Source organism: Tyto alba, unplaced genomic scaffold (genome assembly GCF_018691265.1).
Source record: "Tyto alba isolate M040663 unplaced genomic scaffold, T.alba_DEE_v4.0 Super-Scaffold_10, whole genome shotgun sequence".
Lineage (NCBI taxonomy): Eukaryota > Metazoa > Chordata > Aves > Strigiformes > Tytonidae > Tyto > Tyto alba.
Genome location: NW_024881262.1, coordinates 11824790 through 11849662, shown reverse-complemented (window position 1 = coordinate 11849662; position 24873 = coordinate 11824790). Strand labels below are relative to the sequence as shown.

The window sequence follows — 24873 nt, the reverse complement described above, 5'->3', positions numbered from 1 at the left end:
GACAAATTCATTTATCTTCACAACATCCTGTGATGCAAACACTGTTGACAATTAGCTGTACAGTAATACAGTAGATTGGGCACTTCATTATCAAAAACCTGTATTACCTTTAAAAAATTATCCCCTTCAGAAGCATTTACTTGCTATTTGTTCACTATCAATATCAGTGGGAGTTATGAGCTCACAGGTCTGGCCATAGGCTGTGTAGTGCCAGACTCAGCAGTAGACAAGTTCCTCTGAACTGAAAATGAAACACTAACCCAAACAGCAAACGCTGCACTGCACAGGAACTGATCCAGCCTCCCAGGTGCTACACCAATACTCAAACTAATGGACTATCTTCCTTTTTCTTTCCCACGCCCTGCCTTGCCTTACCTTCCTGTCCCTCTTCCCTTATCAATTTTTGGAGTACTCTGAAATCACGCTTACTATTTTCAAAAGTATTATATTAGGAGTGCCCTTCAAAGAGTATAGGTAGCATCACAGATTAATTATTATCCTTACTTGAAATTCACAGTTTTAGAGTGATAGTGACCTATTATTTCTGGTGAGAGAAAACACTACTGTAGATTACTGATCTCTGCCACTTCTCCTTATAAGGATTTATCTCTCAACCCAGTCTGAGAAGATGATACAAGTTACATTGCCACGCTGAACAATGCTAGATATGTTAACATCCGGGGTGTTAGACATCTAGAAAGTACTATCAGACTTTATTCTGTATTGATGTTCCACTGTAAGAGTAAATCCACGCAGGACAGCTTGCCCTGTGCTTTGTGTTCTGACTATCAAATTAAAGATGAAGAATAAATAAAAAGCTCAAGACTATATCCCTGATGATGAGAGCATGCAGGTCAACAATGCAAGCCACAGTTCCTAGAAAGTATCTTGTATTTAAACAATCTGGACATTGCTAACCTATGTAAATCCCATATCAAATGAATAAAGGTTTAGTGTCAGTGTAGCCAAAGGCTTTCTGGCCTAGACAGATGCATGTGCAGGTTCAGGACATGCTTTTCCAGCTTCTGCAAGTAAAAAAGTGAAATCAATCTGTTAATCAGAGTGTACACACAGAGTCAAAATATGTGAATCCAGACATATTTTAAGGGATCAGAATACTCTAGCTAGTTCACAAGTTTTTTCCCAGTAATGAAACATTATTAAAAGGGAAGACCAAATCATCAGATCTTAAAAGTGCATTTAAGCAATCCTCTTATATTGGAAAAAACACTTTGTGTTCAAGAGATTATTTCTTTTTTAAAAAATAAATGTTTAAAAAGAAACAGGCATCTGAAAAAATTTCCTAAGTCAAAATTGAGATAATTTATAAAACTTAACTGTAATGGAATTTAAAAAAAAAAAAAAAAGCTTATCACACCATTTCTGTCATCTAGGACATACCACAGAGTGAAGAAAATGAAGATCTTGAACCAAACCCACACACAGTTATCTTCTAATATGTTTAATTGGTTTAAGATGCTTCCATCCCAGCATGAGAGATATTGTTACTAAAAATAAAAAGTGCTCCATCTTCCAAGCAGCAGTGGAGACCTGCAGGCAGGATGAAGAGGGCATTTTAAATATTATTCAAAAGGAGAAAGTAAATTAATACAGGTTTAACACAATTACTCATTTTGAAGTGGCTCATGTCAAGTCACCTATCATGGGTAGCTAAGGAGAGCAAGTAGAGAGCCAGGCAGTTACAGCTTTGTGAAGTTAATATATATGAAAAAAAAAGGCAGAACAATAGTATATTCCTAATTCAGCTTCTCATTCTAAAATCACAAGAACACTCTTATGCCATTCTCCTGGATTTTTTTTTTTTTCGTAGGAAACAATATCTGATTTAAGACTCAATAGATCAAATACTCTTCAGTCCTGAAGGCAAGGAAGGATTAGGTAGAACAGCAGAAGGAAGGGTGTACTGTTGATCTATTTATATTCCACCACCTATTGGGTCAGCAAAGTCTTACATAAAAGCTTTGTAGTAGCTGGAATTTGACTTGCTTTATATACATGACATGAATTAGCTTCCTCATAGACCTGCTTTGCGTAGCCTGATGAAAAGAAATGGTTTGTGCATTTCTAAATCCAAGTTTTGTTGTCTTGAATACCTCTGATCTCAGAACAGAAATTCTTTCTTTTTTGTATCTGCCATAGAGATCACTTCATTTAAACAAATCAAAATATACATACTTATCTTTAAGTGCTTTAGCATTGCAAAAGATTCCCATGTGTTACCATACTGGTAATTAAGAATAATCTTGAAGGAAGAGAATGAGTACAAACAAAATTAATAACTGAAATAGTATGGGATTAAAGAAGTTCTGCCCCAATCTCCCTGACTATTATGTATATGTTGTAACGTTTAGCACTTCTTGAATATCTTGAATAACAGTAGGTGTCATTTATTCCATTAAAATGGTCTATTTTTCATTTTATTCCTTGGCGTCTACACCATTCTAAAACCTTAGGAACGACTGCACTCTTATCTTTCATAATAAAAGCAAGCCTAATGTTCATAACCACTCCTGGAAGGGAAGATCTTTTATCATCTTTGCCAGCTTTTTGGTTTTTTTGTACATGAAATGTAACATTAAGAACAGTTCACTACATGGCAGGTGCAAACAGGATCTCAACAACTATTTGCTAGTAAGAATTGTCCTATGGGACAAATGACAGAGAGAAGGTGGAGAAGGTGGAGCTGTGAAAGCCCTGAACAATTCAGACTTACAACTCTGTTGCAGACCCAGAAAAGCTTCTGATCTGGACTGCCCAACTTCCACTCCTGATTTTACACTGTCTGTTGTGAAAAGCAGACACAACCAGGCACTCACAACATGTGCAAGCATGTTACTTTAAAGAATGTTACAGGTAAGTAAAGATCAACCTTTAGGGATTATATTTTTATCAGACATGTTTTCCCAGAATAATATTTGCATCTCAACTGTTTCAATCCAGTCTGAGGAGTAAAGACCAAAATAAATTACGCAAAATAACTATCAAGCTGCAGGATTACGAAGTAGACCACCCAAACAGCCTTATGCTTCTACTCCATTCATGCCATTCGTCCTCTAATCTTTTCAATCTCTAATCTCACTTTTTATTACAACTCCCAAATCCCTCCTCCACAGAACTTTTAATCATGTGCTTAAATTTAAGCATATGCACAGATAGTCTGCTGAATCGGGCCCTTGAGTTCACTCTGTTTGCACCCAAGAGAAATGCTGCTGCCTTTGGTGTTTCATAAACCACAAGTATATATGTTGGCAGTGTGTTAAGAGAAAAGGAGTCTTTCCTCCTAGCCTAAGGCTGAAATTCAGTGCAAAATCATATCTGAAGGAGCTGAATGAGCGTCCACCCATTCTGTCTAATAACAGAAGTACCAAAACAAACATGCAAACTGGAAGCTACTCCTCAAACATTACTGGAGCCTTTGGATACAGCACTGTCAACTTCTGCTTTCAGACAGCAGCCCACTCTCTTGGGTTTGATTAGTCAGAAAGTGTGCTATGACAGCTCTTCCAGAGGCAGGTATTTTGCAAAACTCTGCTATTATAAACCAACTTTCCTGGAGTGATGCACAAGATATGGGTTACTGTGCTGGGGACTGGGAAGGTGCTCTATTAAATCCTCAAATGGAAGGAAGCCCATTATCCCTTCAAAACGCTGCTGACACTCCTGTACTCACTGTAAAAGAGCCTGCTTTTAAAGTCTCATGCACAGAACAAATTGCTGTGCAACAGAAGCCAGGGAGATCCACAGATTAATGTGAACCACATGACAAAATGCTGCAAAAGTCCTCAGCAACCAACAGTCATTTCACAGCAAATTCTGTAATCAGAGGGATATATTTAACAGCTATCACATCACAGCAAAAAAATCAACACAATTTCCTACATTCATATACTTTGTACTTCCCTTTTTACTTTCCCCCTTACATCTTTGCTTGCAGACGCAGTCTATATGGATCTTATATCACCACATATTTTCATCTAACATCAGACAGTCCTGGATTAAACTGTTCTTGGCCTGTACTTGGAAAGACAGTCACACATGTTACTGAATACCATGTCAACCTTACCTTGACTGTAATAGAAAATTATGCTGATAGGGCAGAAGTTAATATTGCCACATCATGGTATATTAAGTAGACCTCAGATCATTTCTGCTATGCAGTAAGGTCGGTGCTGTTGTTAAGCTACAGTATTCATTGCTACATGTCACATTCTCCCTGTAAGAATTTAACAAAGACACTCTCTGCACCTTGGATAATTGTTTTGAAGATGAGCTATGTTCCAACCATGAAAGTATTTCCCACTTGAACCTCTTAATATATATTATCTTAGCAGGGCTCACATTGAGACACACTGCAAAAGTCTACAACAAAAATGCAGCATAGGTCAATTCATAGTCAGATCAGCTGCAAAGAGGTGCTGATCAAATTAGAGAAATACAGAAGCCGTTTAAATCTGCATACTTTGGAAATGCAGTAAAACCACGTCCTACATTTGCTAATAAACATTTTATGCAGACTATCCAGTTTAACATCTGTGCTTTTCAAACATTTTAGCTTGAATAATGCAATTATTATTCACTATTTTAATCAAAATGGACTATTAACATACATCTCTACTCCATACCATACCAGTGACATCACGTAGCAGAATAAGGCACAGAGCTTGCTTTCAGTAAGCGCGCATTTAATTTTCACTCTTGTCAATTTTCTGTCTGAAAATATTCATAGTGAAATCTCTGCAAATCTTTAATATTTAAACCAGAATTGGTGACACCTGTAGTAGGCTTAACATAAGACTAACAATGAAAGTTAGAGCAAAAAATAAAATGCACTTGTGGTACATAGAATACAATGTTGTTTAAAGTGGGAATAAACTCCAAATAAAATCTACACACACAAATCGCCAGCTTATGGGGCAGGTTCTCCTGTCAGAGGGAGCAAGCTGTTTTCTATGACAGATCTGTGGAACTGCTTTGTTTGCTACTATTAGAAATGTGTTTTGTTTCCTTCAGAAACAGATGTTAAAATGGTTCCTAGAACCAGATAACAGTGCCAAAATAAAAGCAAGCTGAGGCGATGTAGTGGTTTTATGCTGCTTTCTGCTGCCTATGTTTTTTAGGCTTTTCTTTGGCTTCTCTGAATAGGTTTGACAGAATTCCTTTATACCAATGCCTCAGCAAGAAAAACAACATGCAATCACATCTGGAGATTGCTTTACATCCTGGGTAGTAAAACAATCAATAACTTAGAAAAACTCATCATTGCTTGCAGGACCATCTCAGAAGCATGCATTTCACAAAGAAAATTATTTTCTCTTTTCCAATGCGATAACACTCAACTCCTCCCCATCTTCCCTGAATTTTAAATGGATCTCAAAAATTAGCATGTTAGAAAAGCTTGAGCTCATGCTAAGAACCCTTTGAATATTAACATAATTAATGTCATCAGTAATACTCTGAGTTTGCAGAAACAGCAGGTGAATCAATGGGAATGATGTATTCATCCGAGAAAAGAATGTGACCTTTAAAATCCATAGGGCTTTATCAGAATGCAATTTTAAAGTGGGTTGCTTGTAGCTCAGTGGAAAGAACAAAACTGAATGTAACTAAGGAGAAAGCTAACAGAGGCACCACATACACCAGGGAAACTAAAAATGTGACTGAAACATAAAACACTGAGACTTGCTTACAGAAGATGCCTCACCTATATCAAAAGGTGAGGCAGCTTGCAGGACAGCTTGAGAAGCCGCTCTGAGGAACGCTATGATGAGGGGGAGGCAATTAAAGGAAGAACATTCCCGAAATTCAAATCTGGCTGGATAGAGACTTTTTATCCAAAATGCTTAAAATTAAGTTAAATGCTATAAACCCCAAAACAGTTTGGAATAAGCTTGCCCACTTTTTAATTTTAGCACATCAAACAATTTTCCTTTCTGCAAGTGAATGCTGAAAGTGATTCAGCGATTGAAACAACTTCATTTCGTCTTAACTACTTCAGAACATTCAATCGTTTCAACACAGCTGAACTATTATGATAATATTTCAAGGTTCTCAGCAATAAGTGAACTAGAGGGAGTTTCATGGAAATAATCTATCAAGGGTTTCTGGTGAATAACTTCATTTTCATAAATGAGGTTGTAACCAGAAGCCCTCAGAGGAATTTACCTCCCTGTAAATCATTATGGCCTATTGTTCTTTACACAGTTGAAACACAGGATGTCACGGCGCAATGAAATTATCTTTAACGGAATTAAATATTTTGAACCTTGATATGCTTCTTTATTTTATACCATTATTCAATTGTTTTAAAATATGAGTTATATTGGCTTGCTTATAAAAGAAAGCCTGGCTTGATTTCACGTCATTTTTGCAACACTGTAGGAGTGGATTTTTTTTTTACATGTCTAAAAGGATCTTCACAGCTCCCCATACTGACAGGGCACAGACCTGAGCCAGAGGAACAAAGACTTCTTTGACCAAATGTTTAAATGGGATAAACATGGCTGCTTAGCTGGCGTTTTCATATAGTTTCACTTGAATGACCTGTAGCCTCGTGTGAAGAGTGGAAAAAAACCCCCACACCTAAAAGGCTTTACAACAGCAGGTTTATACAGCACTGTTTGTGGCCAGTCAATGCCTTTGTTCCTTGAAGGCCTCTGCAATAATTTCTCTATTGAGCGAAGTGATGTTTATTGAAAATGGCACAGCTGAGCATCAGCAGGTTCCCCTGCTGTTCCGTTTATCTGTCCTCTGAACTCCAAGCAACATCTCGTTCTGAACGTGTCCCCCTGGTAAAATAAGCAACTGACAACACAAAAAGCCTCGATGACTTCCAACTGCCAGCGCTTATGTTGTGACTACATGCTTTTCCCCCATTAATGTTTAATTTCTTTTTTTTTCTCCTTCACATCATGTCTCTTCTTACCGAGCTCCCTAGCACACCAGCTTATTGAGCTCCGAAGACTACTTCTGATAATCCACAGATTGATCAGATTCATGTATTTTAAAAGAATACGTAAATTACTGGAGGTATTAATATATCACGTACTTCCAAGAACAGATCTGCAGATTGGAAATTGATGGGAGATGGGGCTTTGGCACAAACTCATTCACTGCACTACTAGTTTGCACAGCTTCATACCATCACTATCATCTACCTTGGGCTATCCCAGACAGGAGACGAATTCTCTAATTTAACTAGCAAGATAGGATCTTCCACTGAATAGGCAACACACTACAGCTCAGTGACTAAAAACTTAAACAATTCCTAGTACTATACCGTGCTTTAAAAACTTCAAATAATGTTCTCAAAGTAGCCTTTTAATAACTGTATATTGTAGAGACTGGGAAATAAGCATGAAGGCTTGCCTACGGCCACACAATGAATCAGTAAGAGAAGAGGAAAGACATCTCAGGAGGTGTTTGGCTTTAAGTCTCATGCTTCAATAGACAATACTGCCTCTCTCTTTAGACAGCCAGGAGCTGTGCTCTCTGGCTATGGAAACTCTTACTCTCACTTGGAGTGACTGTGCAGTAGCACAGATTGCTGCAATCATGCTATGAAGCGGGTGCCAGTGGTTCCCGTCTCTCCGTGTTTTTCTTGCTTTTGATGGTTTCTCATTCACCCTAACTAGAAAGCAGGGTGGTTCTGAATGACTGCCAAGCATTACTAATGGAAGTGGGGGGCAGGAAGGAAATAAAGATGACTGCTTGCAGAATTAGAAGTACTTTTTAGAGTCTAAAATGGCATATTAAAGCAGGACAAAAAATAGATGTATTAGCTCTGACAACAGAAGCAAAAAGCTTCCAGCTAGAAAATGAGTAAACCTCTGAAACTTATCAATAATATTATTGTTCATTAAGACAACTTAAAAACACCAGAAATATAAAATAAGAGAGCTGTGGGGAAAAATACCGCATTTGTTCCTTTCTTGGTTCATATTAACTCAAACAAAGTTCCTGTGAAAATACTTAATTTCCTTTTCTTTTTCCTTTTTAACTCTGGACACTGGAGCCTATTTTGAAGTCAAAGTGCTTCAGTGAAGTCCATATATGGGTCATGCTTAATATCACAGGTTGTTTCTTTGTTCATTTAAGACAAGTAGTCAGCTAAGTTGAAAAATCTCCCTCACTCTAGAAATTAGAGATACCCCTGATACACAGTTTCTAACATCCTTTAATATAGAAGGTTTCCTTCCACAGAATTTCATTAGGTGTAAAAGAGAGCCCAATGAATGAGTGGAAACACAGCACTTTTTCATGTATTCAAATTGTTTGCAAAACTGCCAGCTCTGGGAACTGTAGCAATAATTTTGCAAAACCGAGTCAGCAGTTAATCTGAAAGGACAAAGTCTTGGGACAAATGCTATGGCTGTTCATTGCTGGCAGGGACAGGCAGGCACCATTTTGTACAAAGTGACCATCCATTTTGTACCAATGGACATTCAGAGATTACTGTCTAAAGGACTCTGAAGACCTGAACCAATATAAACATATTTTGCTTAGGTAAGTCCAAACAGCCCGATATCACCTTCACTCCATCAGCATTCTCATAGTTACACTCCTTGAACAAGAGCAGTTAGTGTTTGACCCATTAGTCTAAATTTCAGAGAAAATGCCAAGTCTTGAAGCTGTTTGGTTAAAATACTAAAAATAACCTCTCCGTGCTAGGTAGAGTTGTGCTTCCAAAATGGATGCCACCCGACCAGCTCTATTACAAAGATCCATTAATAGACCTGTAACACTGAGATATTCCCTTATATTATATTGTAATGGAACTGTATTTTGGGAGTAGCTGTTTCCACATCCATTGAAGCTTCCCAGAGTTGGACTGCAAGCAGGTAGACACTATTGGGAAGAGTCCACCCTGTTGCATCTTGCCTTGTTTCCTTTTTTCATTACCATCTTTCAGAATCTGTTGGGATCAGAGCAGAACAAAGTCTGAGCACAGTCCTGGAATAAAAAATTTCTGGAAAAAAGCAGTAAGTTCCAGCAGCAAGCTCTGCCTAACTTTGATTGGAAAAGTTTCCAGTATTTTCAGCCTCACCAGATCCAGCTGAGAATGGGCAAGGACTTGTTTTTCACTCATTCTTGTATTGTTTTTATTAACACACAGAGTCTAACATTTTAGTGGGAAATAATTAAAATCTTATATATATTCCTAGATACCTGTAGTTGATCTCCTAAACATTGGGCTGCCATTTTTCCTTTCACAAAAAAGCCATGCAGAAACATGTATATTTGTTTTGATGGATCTCCTACATTTGTAACGGATGTCTGAACATTTGACAGCCCTATCCCATCAGATTGCTCCACAGAGGCCAATTACAAGGAGAAACAGTAGACCTGTTAGCAAAATGCAAACTGACTGTACAGCTGGCACCCAGAAAGAGAGAATCAGCCTGGATGGGGCTGGCAGCCCTTACTCAGAATGACTCTGGTGTTTTAGCACCGTACACCTCAGCACCGCAGGCCAGGAATGCAGAGGGTAACGATAACAAGATGGTAACACAGCTGGCCCAGATATAGCAGAACTTTAAGTGCTCAAGCTCCCTACTGAACCTCACCTGTGAACTTCACACTTTGGGAGCCATTGACCTTGACTGCTCTCTCCACCAGAGGAATAATTTCTTGTAAAAAATACTGGCTACTTAGTTGCACAAATAGGTAAAACAACATTGCAGAAAAGGATGCAAAGGTACTTAGAAGGGCCTCGCTAGCTAGATACTTTGCAAAATTGTAACCAAATCCTACCTGAAGTTACAAGAAACAAACCTATAGGGAAACCAGTTTGTGTGGAGTGCATTTTAGTTCAACCAAGATGAGCTGCGGGGCTTCCTAACACTCGTTCTATTTATTGCTCTACTACAATCTTCTCAGAGTGACGTCTTTAACGAGGAGATCACAACATCCTCTGCACTGGCCAGGAAGATTAAGCAACACATACACACACACACACACACCAAGGAAGCAAGAGTCTTTGAGATTTAACTCAAAATCTGTGCCGATTTGCCATAAAGATTTGACATTTAAATGACCAAATAATGATAATCTTCCACTAATATTAGACTGCTGTTATGAGTAGGTATTACAGGATAAACCCAAACCATTTCCTTTTGAAAATGTATTTCTTTATCACTATATAAAAGATGTCTGCTGATTTTCCCTAGGGCATCTTCTGTTCCTGGGAGATATAAACTTAATGATGGACTTGCCCGTGCCTAGGCTGTTACTTAGACCACAAGCTAGGGAGCAAGGGGTTTGTTTTTCATTTTCATAAAGCTCGATAAATACACTGTTCACTACTAGAATGTCAACTGATATACATTCAGAGCAAAGTCCATCTATTTTTAAAATGACCAGTACCACATTTTGTAGTATTTCTTTACAAGATTAATTGGTATAAAAAGGATCCCAAGAACATAATGGAAGTAATTAACCTCTCATTTCTATGTTCACATTCATAAGAGACTGCTTGAGGGTGAGAAGTGGGAAGAGAGAAAAGAAGATCACAGTTGAAACAAAAAGAGAAAAATTATCTCTTGTCAGTAGTCCGGCCACACTACAAAGCAAGTACACACAGCAGCAATAAATTAGGGTTTTTAAAATGGAAAACTAACCAACAATCTTAGCTAGAAGTGCGTATCTGAATGCTCAGATTTGTGGCATCCGAACAGCCTTTCATTTAAATAAGTCTGATTTAATTGCTTATTTTCTATCTTTTTCCATTGTAAGACAAACAAAGATGCCATTGAGGATGCGTCTCCCCTGATAAGGCAATCAGAAAATGAGCCTACAATTACAGTAATATTTTCCATAAAGGCTTCCCTTAGTAATCCAAAAGAGCTCTAATTTCAAAAAAACACTATTTTACTATGCTGCCATCCTCAACAGTGCAAAAATTCTTCTGGATTCTTTGTGCCTGTACTCCAAGCAACTCAACTGGAATTCCTCTCTTTAGAGAACCTTTATTTATTCAATTTCCAAGGATTAAAAAGGCACAGTATGGTAGCATCACTGAATGTCTAGCAGTTTAACAACATCTGGTTCTTTATACGACCATTCCTTTGGACTGCTGCCCATGTTAAAGATCAACACCATGTAGTTAACACATACAGGATGCATGTACTGCCTAGACATCTATGTTTATAAAGACTCCGATTAATCATTCCTGTACTGCCATAAATTAACATTAAGTAATTAGAGTGTTCACAAAGGAAACAGTCCTGTTAGCTTGGTTAATTCTCTCAGATGGATACTGTTTACCCAAGAATTTTACTGTAATGTCTGTTGGCAAAAAATATTCCATACAGCAAATATACCTTCCATCTTTTAGTGCAATCCTTTTTCTCAGTCATTGGGAAAAAAAAAAAAAAACAACAAAAAAACAACAAACAAAACCCAAACAAAAAAACAAACTTGTAGCAGCTGCAGACAAATTCTGAAAAATAAGGGGGAGATACATATAAGTACTCTGAGACTGAACTGTATGCCCTTTAAATATCCCTTGGAGAAATGCTGTTCTGTGGAGAACTATCGGTAAAAGAAGCAAGGTGCCTTCCATGAAAATGTTCACACACAGATGCATGTACTGAGAGAGAAGAAACAAGTTATTTACCACAGAAGCAGCTGTCTACCTCCTCTCTACCAAAGTACTCCTGGCGATACAGAGCAGAGAATAGATGATTAATGTGAGATAGTGGAAAACTGGATAGGAAAATCAGCAGTTGTCTGCAATAGTTTAGTCCCAGTGTTCTAGTTGAACTAAACAGCTTGGCCATTCAAACTCTAAATCATTAAAAAGAGCTAATTTCAAGACCAAATATCTTTACAATCATACTTTGGTTCAATGATCAAAAAGGCACAGCAAGTATGTCAAGTGACAGACTCACGTAATTTGTCGACATACTTACACACTGAACATGACTTAAAGGAGATGGGGCTTGAAAACAGAACACCTTTTCTTTAACCCTAGTTGAGCTGGCTATGCTTTAAGTCTGAAACCTTTTTAGGTTCCAGAATAACTGTTACCTAGTGTCACATATAAATTTCAGATCAAGTTTTATACTTAATCTTTATTCAAGGTATCAGTGGGAACATTGCCTCCTGTTAAATTTTTGCTGTAATGCAGTAAATTGATTCATCCCATTAAAATGCGAAGAAAAAGGATTCTACTTGGTGGAGCTATAACTGCAAAAATAAAGCCTTAATAAGAAGCAATGCTTCCACCTATGAAGAAAAATAACAGATTTTGAAAGCAATCTAAGAAGCTTCCTGCAGAACTCCTGAGATTCCAGGTTTCCTTAAATGTAAATTCCAGAATTTGACACTTTCAATAGTAATATTATTCTATGTCACCTATTTTAAATAGCGCTTCCTTCAGTCATCCTCTCTGGACTAAAATTAAATCACTTCTTCAGATCTGCAAGAAAAAAACAGATCACATATTGGAACTATTGGGATACTTCCGAAGTTCAGCACCATGTCCACAAACATTTGTGTAGCTGATAAGAACTACTGTAAACAAAATAAATAATAGAAACTTATTGGCAAAGCAATCCTAATCAACGTTGACGAACCCTAATTTCTTCTCTCAGTAGCAAGCAGCATGAAGAAATCAGAACCCAGAGAAGTGACTACAGAGGCTCAGAGATCAACTGTATGGGATCAGGCCTGTTTAGGCCTCCCTGGGACTTACAAGAACATTTACTCTGCCAGGTCAATCTTCCTTATGGTTCAGACACTGATTACATCCCAACAGAAAGAGATGAGAAAGTGATATCCACCTGCTTCTGTGCAGTAATTCACTCAAAACCTGTGATTTTTGTCTGGGCACAAGAAGGTCTGTTAATCTGATGGCTTACCTACAAAAGATGGCACTGATGATGTTAGCTTGAAGAACTGCTTCTGTATATCCTAAGACCTCTGATAAGCAGGTTTACCTTCATCTTCTCTTTTAGAGAGTACTAGATAGGTCTGTTAACGAATGTGGTATACATACAGTTTTACGTCTTCTTGAAACACACTCATCTCTTCTCTACAGTGTGTGGGAAAGGTGCAGTCTGTGGGTGTTTCCTACATAGAACTAAAGTTCCACAACTTTGCTCTGACTTCTAAAAGACTCAGAATCCTTGTACTTGGGCTCCTGGATATTCCAAAATACCTACCCTGGCAAGGAGAACCACACAACAGAGTGGTGCTATCAATTGAAAATAAGATACTAGGAGAAAAAAGGAACAAATTAAAATTTGTATATACGATGTGACAAGTGAACATATAGAGCTAAATTAGCAAGGACTGAGACACAGGTCCTTGAACATCAAATCTAGCAACAGAGAGGGACTGTCATTTTTAAAAATCTTCTACAGTAGAAAGACTGGCTAGGGAAGAGACTAGTAGTACAGATTTTGTACATGTGAAAAATTTCTTACTTCTGGTTAAGTGTCCAAAGACTGGAAGAAGCTACAAGCACTCTGCACTATTACTGGCCAAAGATACTGTTCTGAGCTGGCCCTTAAAACACTCCTCCATGCACAGGAAGGCAGATATCCGTAACTCTGGATATCCAAGCAACAGCAGCTACCACAAAAGTCTTCAAGAGCCGTAAGTTTAAAGAACTCTCAGGTGGTAGTTTGTCATTCTCCAGCAATCTTATATAATTGCTGAATGTTTGGTACATGAAAGCGGGCATCTTTCATATCAAGAGCTGTTCATCCACCTCTTTCACATGAGGGACAGATACTTGTCCCTAGAGAGAAAATCCTGACCTTGACTTTTTATATTTCTGATAAAGTTGATGTTGCTTAGCTTCTTGTTCTTCCAGGGAATCAGAAAAGAGCAGAAATAAAACTGTTTTCAAGAGCATACTTTAACTTGTGCTGCTGAGAACAGAAACTAGGCCAGGGGAGCTTTCTGAGTTACTGTCAATTGAGGTATCCACCTATACAGAACAAAGCAAAAAATCACTATTGAAAAAGACTTTTGTAAAAACTTCTAGAGAAAATCTGTAGCTCAGTCTTCACAGAGACATGTCTTGATTTCAGAGAGGTCTGTAAAAGAGAAAGAATTCATTTGTGCAAAGGACTTCAGAGGCTCAGGAATTTTTATTTGGCCGTGGAAATTTTAGGCTGTCTGTTAGCACTCCAAATCCCTGTCAAATCAATACAGGCTGCAGTCATTACGTCTGATAGCTTCTACCTTCCAGGAAATGAGCTTGTGAGTTTTATTTTGATTGTTAATAGGCAGGTGTTCACATCACCAAAATCAACGGTAACAGGAGCACTTAAGAGATGCTCGTTGGCAGTCTCAGGGAAGGTATGAATAAAAGGTCAAGCACTGAATTTCTCTTGCATTCAAACACTGATGCTGTCTAAACTCCTCCTGCTCTACCAAAAGAGCATTTGTTCCTCAACACCTTATCTACACAGTGTTAATTTTTAAACAGTACCTTTCACCAGCAATTGAATTAATTAGGAGTTTGACAATGCAAAGGAGCCAATACAAATTAAGGCACGGAGTGAGTTTAGAGTTGAGCTAACCATCCCTTACTCAACCCTTGCCTGGATGTTCTTACTCTGCATCAAGAGAGTCTAATTCTAAAGCTTTGAAGTGACTTCTGTGAGTTGGAACTGGACACGCTCATCCTGGGATATAGGTAAGCACAGTGGGGAAATCATAGCAGAAATAGTTAAGATGGAGTAAGTTTTAAGCATATAAGCCATACGGTTTCATCTAGATTAGACCTTTTTGAAACAGCACAGCCACGTCTTCTATGACACTGAGGAAGAAAAGTATAGACACTGCTTTATCTCAGTGCAGTACATTTACATAATGTAGCTACATCCGTTCAAAAACTCCTGGCACTGACAAGCTCCACATTGCCCAAGCCAGTTGGCATAAAGATGGTGTGTATTCCCTCAGGGTGGGATTACAGCTCTGTGTGCTATTCAGAAAAATAGGCCAGACAGTTGAACTTCCTTTTCCAGGTGTGCTCATATGCCCTCTCTCATAAGTAATGCTAAAAACAACAAAAAATAATAAAACCCTGAAAAGATACTCTTTACATAGCTTTCAAAGCAAATGCCAATTGCAGCCTTCAGGGAAAGGTGAAGCAAGTGCTGCTGCTGCAGTACATCTGTTAATTAGTCTACAAGGATTTGTGTTTATGACGAGTGAAAACTAACTATTGCAGCAGAAGTAGTATCAGCTGAAAACAGTTCTACTGTTTTGTTCACTCTCATAGCAATACTCAGCATATCTGCACTGGCATGAACGTGACACTGGAGTTGGTAGGGCAGAAATCACTCTGTTCTACTACAGGTGGATTACACAAAGGACTTCAGGCTTTTTTTGAACTCTGCACCTTCAGCTGCCCCGCAACATCTCACACAGCGCGTATCCCTTGCTGTTTCAATCCAGTGTTGTTCTGTAACCAGGGATACATCTAGAGATCACCACAGGTTCTCTGGGAAAGCAACTCAGTATCCTTGAAATGTAATTAATTTAATCTTATTGAGATTTTATAGTAAAATGGTATTTAGCCCTGGCACTAACGCTCTTCACTTAATAAAAAAAAAAAATAAAATTCAAATCAGCCGGAGAAACAGCTATGAGAAGCACATTTATACAGCCCACAATGACAAATGCCAATCTCCTATTTGCTGACGTGGCACAGCAGGGGAACACACCACCCTTTTCCTGGCATTAGCTTAAAAGGTTCCTCAGATATACAATCCATGTGGACAGTACTGGCCTGAGCCACAGATACTTTGGTTTTGGTTTGGTTTTTTGCTTGTTTGTCTTTTTTTTTTTTTTTTAAATTGGGCTATGTGTGCATGAGAAATGGGCACGCTTTAGCCTTGCAAACAGTACAACCCTTGCAGCCAGGGCCCCCATGACTAAACACAAAGAGCACCTTCACTGCCAGCTACCCTATTTTTTCCAGGGATGATCTGGCAAAAAATTATTAAAAACATTCTCAACACCAAGCCAAGGAAGTAAGGAAGGATGTGAATACTTAAGTGGATGTCAGTGGCCCTCTAGACTCACAGGACAAGACCACAGTGAGGATCAGATGTAGTTATCAAAGGGACAAGAGAAAAACAGATCATGGATCTGAGCCACTAAAGTAGTTATACCTCTGGAGCACTACACAGGCAGGACCACATGCTGCAACGTAGATCAACAATTTTTAGTTTTCTACTTAAAACTGACAGGACTAAGATTATGCAAGGAAAACAAGTTCATTATCTTGTCTCTTCTGAGGAAGGGAGGAAATCTTAGAGCATACAGACCAAGCAGAGAATCAAAATAAAAATTGAAAATACAGTCAGGAGGGAATGATTGGCAGTTGCATGAGGAAACTAATCTTGTAAATGGACCAGAGACTGATGAAAGCGGAGGCAGAGAGGAAGAATAAGGGGGATTCATGCAGATTGAGGAAGAACTCCCAAAAAAAGGACTCCCTATCACAATTACCGTGCTTTTTTAGGAACCTACAAGAATATGAGAAGTGCTTAAATTTGCAGTGTGGATTAGTGATTTGACAATTTAACCATCCCAACATTTTACAGTGTTAGTATGGCAGTCTGAAAAGAGAGTAAGTTGTTTGGAAAAGCACTACTGCAAAACATGGAAATTACAAGTAAAAAAATCAGTTGCAAACTAGTTTAGAACAGGTAAAACACTAATATTTGGTTCTGAATGCTGCACTGTAATCAGCATCTACTGATACACTCTACTGATGTGAACTCCTGAGCATGTCACTAGGGGATCTCTCAAAGATGGTCTTCTCCTGCTGTGAAAAAAACCAGCATGTATAAATAATACAGTCAGCTGTAGTTCACAAATGGATTCTTTCAATTTAGTTATTAATAATAACAAAATAATAAAAATTTAGTTATTGAAAAGCTAGACTTACACACAGCTGATACAAATATGTTTTTTTAAGTATTATTTTTGTGTTTCAAAGTGTGAACTTCATAAGCATTTATATTCAGGTGAATGCTCACACTGTGAAGTTATACACAGAAAAATTCAAAAAATGGTACAATTAGCATTATCTGCACCCTTTACAGGTGTGTCTACATTAAAATGTAGTCTTTATTTATTTGAATTTACGCCTTTTCAAACACTCCTTTCCTCATTCATTGCTTTGACTATTTCAGAATTGGCAAAACCAGGACTTGTGCAAACAATATTATTAATCAGGAAAACAAGGAATTGCTGGTTTATCAGTGAAACAGATGCAAGAGATCATCATGAACTGTGAAACATTTTCATTTGGCCACTGGTAGGGCTGCACTGAAGTGAGAAAGAGGGCCTTGATGAGGGTGGTATGGCTAGAGGTTTTGGAGGAGACCCTTGCTCTGGAGCTGCTTGGTTAATGCCTCACCTCTACTTTGTACAGACAGGGAGCAGGAGGAGGTGGTGGGACTGCCAGTGGTGAGAAGGGAGCTTTGATCTTTGTTTTTATTTTGCAAGTAGTATTTCAGTTCAGGCTACTTTAAAATACATGCATAGGTTTGTGTGGGGTTTTTTTGTGTAAAACTCTAAGGAACTTATTCCAATGGCAGAACGGAAGATTCTAGGAGAACCAGGGAACCCATTTTTTCATTCTTTGTATGAAGCTAAATGTTTCTCTGCAGAAGCTGAGATTAAGGTCAGTGTTATACTAATATAATGCAGTTCCCTTTGAAGGAATTACAGGGAGAAGCACATAAAACAATTCCTTCCTGGAGCTGTTTAAATACTGCACTTTTATGACAACAGTGTAACTGTAATGATTCCTTGTGGATTAACGAGGGTGCCATAAATGAACAGCCCAAACTAGATTGAGAAATTTATTGGCTTCTCTCTCTCTTTCTGAGTATTTTAAAAAATAACATGCATTTGTTCTCCAAGGCTGCATGGGATTTTTAGCCAATGATTTCCTATGTCTGGCTCACTATGAGAGCTGCAGGAGAATAGAGTCTCTAATAGCACTTGCTAAATGGTTTCAGATCCTATTTGTGACTTTGCCTGGTGACTGGGCAGTAACTTGTCACACAGCAAAGTAATGCTAAAGACTTCTTGCACAGAACAAAGAAAGAGAGAAGATGACTACCTTAATAAAGTGATCTCAAACGCATTTCTCTTACTTAAAAAAATTATGTGACCACAGATTTAGCAATGTGAAGCTAAAATCCTCAACTAATAATGCTAAATTAGGATTTCAGAATTGGTGCTGCAAGGGTAACAAAGCATGGTAATATGAAAAGCCTCCTCAGGTGAGTTGGTGCCAAGTGCTGGAGAAGACAGCATGAGGCTGCCCTGGGAACAAATTCATCTGATTGAAGACTGGGGCTGTGGGCATGACACCTGACTGCAGTTTACAGCCCTCCCAGCTGCTTCTTACTTTCTCTCTCAAATCCAACAGCTGAGCTGTTTGTAAAACTGCTAACTTGATCTACTTGCCCAACACAGGTCTCTGCTCCTTAACCTATTGCTTAAGCTGTTTAAGATAGCATGACTCATTCTGACTGAAACAGGTGATGGCAATGCTCATCTGAGTAGCTCAGCTAGTAAATCTGAAAATGAAGTAACAAGCAGCTGGGGATGGTAATCTGTGTTCTGCATAGCTGCTGTGACAGAAGCACACATCAAGAAGACTGTAAGGGCAAATATTTCTCAGGTGTCCTCTTACCTCAAAAGCAACAAACCCATACCACTTCCTGGATTAAGATTTTTTTTTTTAATGTCACTTAAAGGCTGATAAGACTCAAGTGAAATTACAATCAGAAGGACTTTTTTCCTCCTTATTTCAGGTTCTGGGAAATAAAGTAACTATACTAGAGAAACAATGAAGTCTGAAGTTGGACTGTGACTGAAAGGCAAGTATTCTAATGCGCTGAAGAGTCTACCCTAAAGCCTTAAACTGGAAGTCAAATGTCTCAAGTATCTCCAGAAGATCCCCCTGTATTAAAGGCCATTAGGTATTTCTTGGTGTCCAACCTCCAGATGGGCTGGTCTGTTCCACTACACAGTGGTACACTAATGAGGACAAGGGTTCTTCTACCCTCTCTCTGCAAACCTCTTCAAGAGGAGTCAGGGGTGTTGCAGAACTCCCTTTAAGCAGAGCTAGGTAACTGTCCCTGCCAACAGATGAAAAGAAAATGGGTTCCTCCATAGTGAGAGTCCTCTAAGTATTTTCCCATACACAGAAAGAATTTTTATTTAAAGCAATGCAAATAGCCAGTTTTTCACTGTCTCCTAAAATAGAATTTCCTTTAACTTTCCAAAGAAAAGTAACTTGATGTTAACTCTCTGCTTACCCAGCAGGCTGTCCCTGATTAGAAGTTCCTGACACTTATTAAAACATCAGATGGATTTCTCAGTTCCAAGCATGTGTAACTTTTTTTGGAAAGGCTTAAATCAAGTCATCTGAAGTGAGGAGGAAAGAGGTATGCAGTCTGCTTAGCTGGGGGGTGTACATTCATTGGTGATTAAAGTGTAGGATCCCCCCCATTTTCTTGATACAATAAATAGGAAAAAGATGGATATAATCAGCTGTACCAAGGACCAAATGAGCTTCTGACTCACTACAGAGTGGATGAAGCTTATGTACAGTGTAGCATACAGACTGACCCATATAATACTCTGCTATAAAATTACTAAGAAGTAAAATCCCCTGCACTCTTGTTCTAATGCAAAACAAAAAAGATGTGGACAGGCTGGACAGGATCCAGAGGAGAGCCACAAAGATGATCAAGGGACGAGGAAGCCTGCCATGTGAGGAAAGGCTGAGGGAATTGTCCAGCCTTGAGAGAAAAGAAGGCTTAGGGGAGACCTTATCACCATGTTCCAGTATTTAAAGGGTGGCTACAAATCAGATGGAGACTCCCTTTTAACAAGAAGTCCCATGGAGAAGACAAAGAGTAATGGGTACAAGTTACCCCTGGGGAGATTCTGATTGGGCACAAAAGGAACATTTTTCACAATGAGAACAATCAGCCACTGGAATAATCTCCCCACGGAAGTGCTGGATTCATCAACATTGGACACTTTTAAGATTCAGCTGGACAAGGTGCTGGGCCATCTTGTCTAGACCGTGCTTTTGCCAAGAAAGGTTGGACCAGATGATTCTTGTGGTCCCTTCCAACCTGGTATTCTATGAATATTGCTCCTACTTAGTTAAGCAATCCTTTCAATGCAGGAGTGGATAAATTTAATAACATGATGCTTTTGTGCACTGCTATGCCAAAGGCTGACTGAAAATAAAAAATTATTTTTCTTGCTTTTTACCGAAGCCTGCCATTCTGCCAGAAGAATGTTGCCTGATATTCTAGTCACGGACATAATCAACTCAAAGGTTCACTCATGGATGAATTAATCTGATAGTTTTCCTTAAGTCTCTTCTATATCTAACATTTCTGTCACAGTGAGACCTCTGTTCAGGAGAAATCTGACAATGGAATCTCAAGATCACAGTCACAACTGAATCCTGGTTGTCAATCAGGATTTAGCAATATGCAGGTGAGATATGGTTCCTACAGTTGTTCATGAGAACCTCAGTTACTGTCAGGTATCTTCTCAAGAGTCTCCCAACAGACAGTCCTGTCGTGTTTACTTGGACATGGTGTCAAATGGCTTTGGAAACTTCACAGTAGTGCCCAATGAATGTATAGGGGTGTTCCCTCAAAAACTGTCATCTATTCTTTAGCACTGCTCTGGGAGTGATGCCACACAGGTGCCAAACCTCTTGTTTCTGTGGGTGCTCCTGATGCAGGCTCAGGATAAAAAGGCAGACTCTAAAAACAGTGTTTAGTATTCAGTGCTCACTACTGTAGTTTCTTGCACATCAAGTGTAAATACATGATCTGCTCCTTAAGATATGTGAGAAACAAATGTGCAAAAATCACATTTCATGAGCTTACAGAACTAACTTTTGATAAATTTTGCTACATTAATATGCAGAAAAAGATAAAATTCAATATTTCCAGGTGGACCTTAATAGATAATGATGTTTTATGCTTGTTACATGTATCTGGGAACCTAGCATACCCCATACTTCTATACAAACTTTGAGTACCTAGATGTAAACAAAGTACTGGTTTATCTTTAATGGAAGGTCTGAGATCAAATTTGAAGCTGCCTTAATTTCCCATCTTAGAGACAGGGAAATAGAAGAGGGTTATATTACATAAATTGCAGAAGTCAAAGGCAGAAGTTGGACTACAGTGACCTACCTTACAAACTTTATGTAAAATTTTGACTCAACGTTCTTTCCAGATCAACTTAAAATCAGAGGTAAGCATGTGTAAGAGCAAGTTGAATCAGTTTCCATGTTAAGACTGCTTTAGCTAACAGAAACCCATTTTTTCAGAGACACAGGAGACACATCAGATGTCTGTATAAAAAAAAAAAACATACTCTGAACAGTATCTGTTTAATTTGAGGATTTTTAGATGCCTTCCCTACTTGTCTACATCTGTCTAAGCTTGGCTTTTTTTCCTACATGTTGGCTGTGAAGATGTACGGTGGGGGGAAGAAGCTCTATCAACTCTCACTTGATGGATTAAATGACTATCTTCTGCTGTGTGGAAATTCAAATACTGTAGCAACAGCTGAAGCATAAGGCACAGATGACTTCCAAGGATGCAAAGAGTAACTTATATTATCTTAATATGACGGAAAGGAAATAAGGGTAAATAACTGACAACTGCACTATTTTAGGTACCTTATTAGGTCAGTATTAAACAAGCAATTAAAAATACTGAAACCATCATTCCAGTGAAATGCTGGATGGGTAAGCTTTGGAGAGATGAAAGGATAAATCTTAGATATAAATTTCTAACCACTAGGTGCAAAGTAATATTGCTGATTGAAAAGAAAAACCTGAACTTCAATGTCAGCTTACACTTTTAAATCATTGTTAGTTAGATGTATTCTCTGTAGCACCTGGCAACTCATTTCTTTCCTGTGATGGTGGAGCTTTTGATGCCTCTTCCACTGTCAAGGGCACAAAGCACCACTTCCAACATGACGAGTGGACTGCATTAAATCTGAAATGTAGAAAACTGACTGTAGCTCATTCAGATACAGTTAATGCAAATCACTACTTAAGCATAATTAAATATTTACACACTTTTTTCAATTAAAGTTAACAAGGGGAAACAGGAAGGTTTTGGTGCTCACTGAGGAACCAGACAGGTAAAATCAAACCTGGTAAAACTGCTCCTGCTTTATTGCAGGTATGCCTCATGATTTATGCATAAGAAAGATGATGAGTCTGTGTTTAGCATGCCAGAACTATAGATCATTGCATACTGCAGAACTTGTGTCAATGTTGGAAACTGTTCTGATACGGCACCTTGACCATAGTGACGCTTACTTAACTACCAAGTACAACCTGGCTGAAGCTTCTATGTGAAACTCTGGTCTCTTTGAAACAAAGATCTCTTGATGCTGCCAGGATGGGAACTTGTTCTGCAGTCAGACTAACTGGGAATGTGAACAACTCTTTCTTGTACAGGACTCTAAGGCTTGTAGACGGGAAAGTGGTAACGAAAGTTCAAGAACAGAAGACCAGTTTTCATATGATGTAAATAATGAACTATGCATTAGATGGAAGAACATTCCAGTTATTAGAAACCAGAAACATGGATGGGAGAGCACAAACTCATGTTTTCTAGAGTGTTTTAAAACTGCATTGGCGCAAGCTACATGCAAGTTCTGCTTTGTCTCTCTACAGAGTACATTGCCCAGCTGTTCCCTCTTTTAGCTGGACAGCGTCTCCTTTTAACCCATGAATTTGGTGATTCATCTTTCTATTCCATTGCAAGAAGTCTAAATAAACTGAGATCTGAGGAAGCGCACAGAGGGAACCTCAAAACAAAGGGGAATTTTTAAACCAAGCTGTTACCTTGTTAGTTTTGTAAACACTGTAACAAATAAGCATTTTAAGTGACTAAACAGCCAGTGATGTACTGGCCTAACAAATATATTGGAAACTCAATTTGAGGGAGCTTCCATTTGGATTTCTCAACTTCTGAATGCTGCATTAAACTAGTTCAAAACTTCAGTGACTATTCTAGGAATTGATAGACAAGACTCTAATTGACTACAGTTCATGTGTGTACAGCAGAAACCAGTTGGATACACGTCTCTGCAGAGAAGTAATATAGAGTTCATAGAAGCTCTTAATATTTTCTGGTATATTTTCATTACAGCTCTATCCGTCTTTCAAAGAGATTAATGCTCTGCTAGAATGACTTCCTAGACAAAAAAAAAACAATGGTAAGAAGCTCTGGGAGCTAGGAGGAAGTTGCACAGGGAACTTTGAGGGTTCCAGAAAGTAGGACAGCCTTTGACATATAAAGTTTTGCCTACAAATGTTGGAATGCCTGAGCTACGGGTATGTGTTTATATTGACCACAGATACTAGTTTCATAACTCTGTAATTATTCAGACCTACAGTTAATAATGTCTCTCCATGCTTATGTTCACATTCATTTCTTTCAGCAGACTTCTGAAGTACAGTAAGATATACTGCATAGCCTTAAATGGAAGTTCATGGATAAACTTATCCTACACTGATAAATATCCACAGGGCAATTCACACTATGGAGATCCAATCCTGATGAGACTCTTGTACAGAAGTAAATAAAATAGGTGATATCTTGTTTGACTTGTAAGATTTAAAATAGAAAATGGATGTGCTTACTCATATGTTGAGAAGCTAGCACCTTAACTATGCTATGAGACCCAACTGACTTGTTTGTGTTTTCCTTGCTGTTCTGGCTGAAACAATACAGGAAGAAGTGCATAAAGAAGCTGAACTGTGGTCCCTCAAGAACTGGATGTGAATCTGTTGTTGCAAATCATGACTGGGTATTTCTAATCTACAGCTAGATTACATGGATATTATGTAAGAAAGCAAAGCATGTGTGCTTTCCAAATGCTGGCAAACCAAATTAAAAAGCTCTACAGTGTCCTTTCTAGTGAATATAGTGCATAAAAAAAAAGAAAAAATATCTGTGCTTGTTCATATCAGAACAGAGATAAACAGGCAACCCACAAATTATCAGTTGGGCTGGTGGTGGGGAAAGTCATCCAAAAAAAACCCCCTGAGTTTTGACTGTTAGGGAAATACAGTACCTGTGTTACTTTTTTTATGAGAAAGGATGCTGAAGACGTACATTTAATACTACACACCAACTCTAAAGATAAAATGACAGAATGAGACCTGAAAAATGTGTTGAAAGGGTAAGTGGGGGTCAAGTAAAATGCTATTCTGTAGATTGACAGAGGAACTATCCCATCTTCTGGAGAAAAAAGGCATAATCAAATTTCATGCATTTGAGATTATAGGATGCAGCTGTGCATAAATACTTACAGAAATAAGATTTGGCTGATACTCGAGAGGAACGAATCTTCACTTATTAACTGAACTGATATTACTTATATTCAAACAACAAGTCTGCATTTTCACAGTACTAGACTACCTGTAGATATTACTATGTTAAGTGTAATGACTGCTGTTCAGGCAGTCTTCAAAATAGGGAGCTGATGAACATGCATACAAGGTCCGTTCACAAATATTGTCTCTGAAGAAGTGACAAGCTATAAAAATTTTGCTGGCTGCTTTCAATCTTTTTCTGCACCATACTTACTGGACTGTCAGTGTTCCATTTTTAACTGGTGACATAAAAATTCTTAGGATGAATGTAGTAAAGTATAACAAATATCCTCATTTGCCTGCAAGAATCAAATATTTCTCCGTTGGTTTTAATCTCTTTAAAATGGCAAAATCTATGAGAAGAGGGAAGAAATGTTTCTGGCTTGAATTTCGGGACACTAGCCACAACATGTTTCTGC

At 38.4% G+C, this 24873-nt stretch overlaps 1 protein-coding gene and 1 long non-coding RNA gene across 3 annotated transcripts in view; both read right to left on the bottom strand.

The window, feature by feature from the left end:
- Window positions 1-24873, bottom strand: part of PDE6D (phosphodiesterase 6D) — a 38666-nt gene that overhangs the window by 10856 nt on the left and 2937 nt on the right. The gene's annotated exons all lie outside the window — the stretch shown is intronic.
- The window catches only part of LOC122153808, a 28177-nt gene that overhangs the window by 1146 nt on the left and 2158 nt on the right, over window positions 1-24873 (bottom strand). The window contains exon 2 of the long non-coding RNA XR_006165689.1: window positions 1402-1551. This is a non-coding gene — a long non-coding RNA (uncharacterized LOC122153808). The remainder of the gene's footprint in view (window positions 1-1401; window positions 1552-24873) is intronic.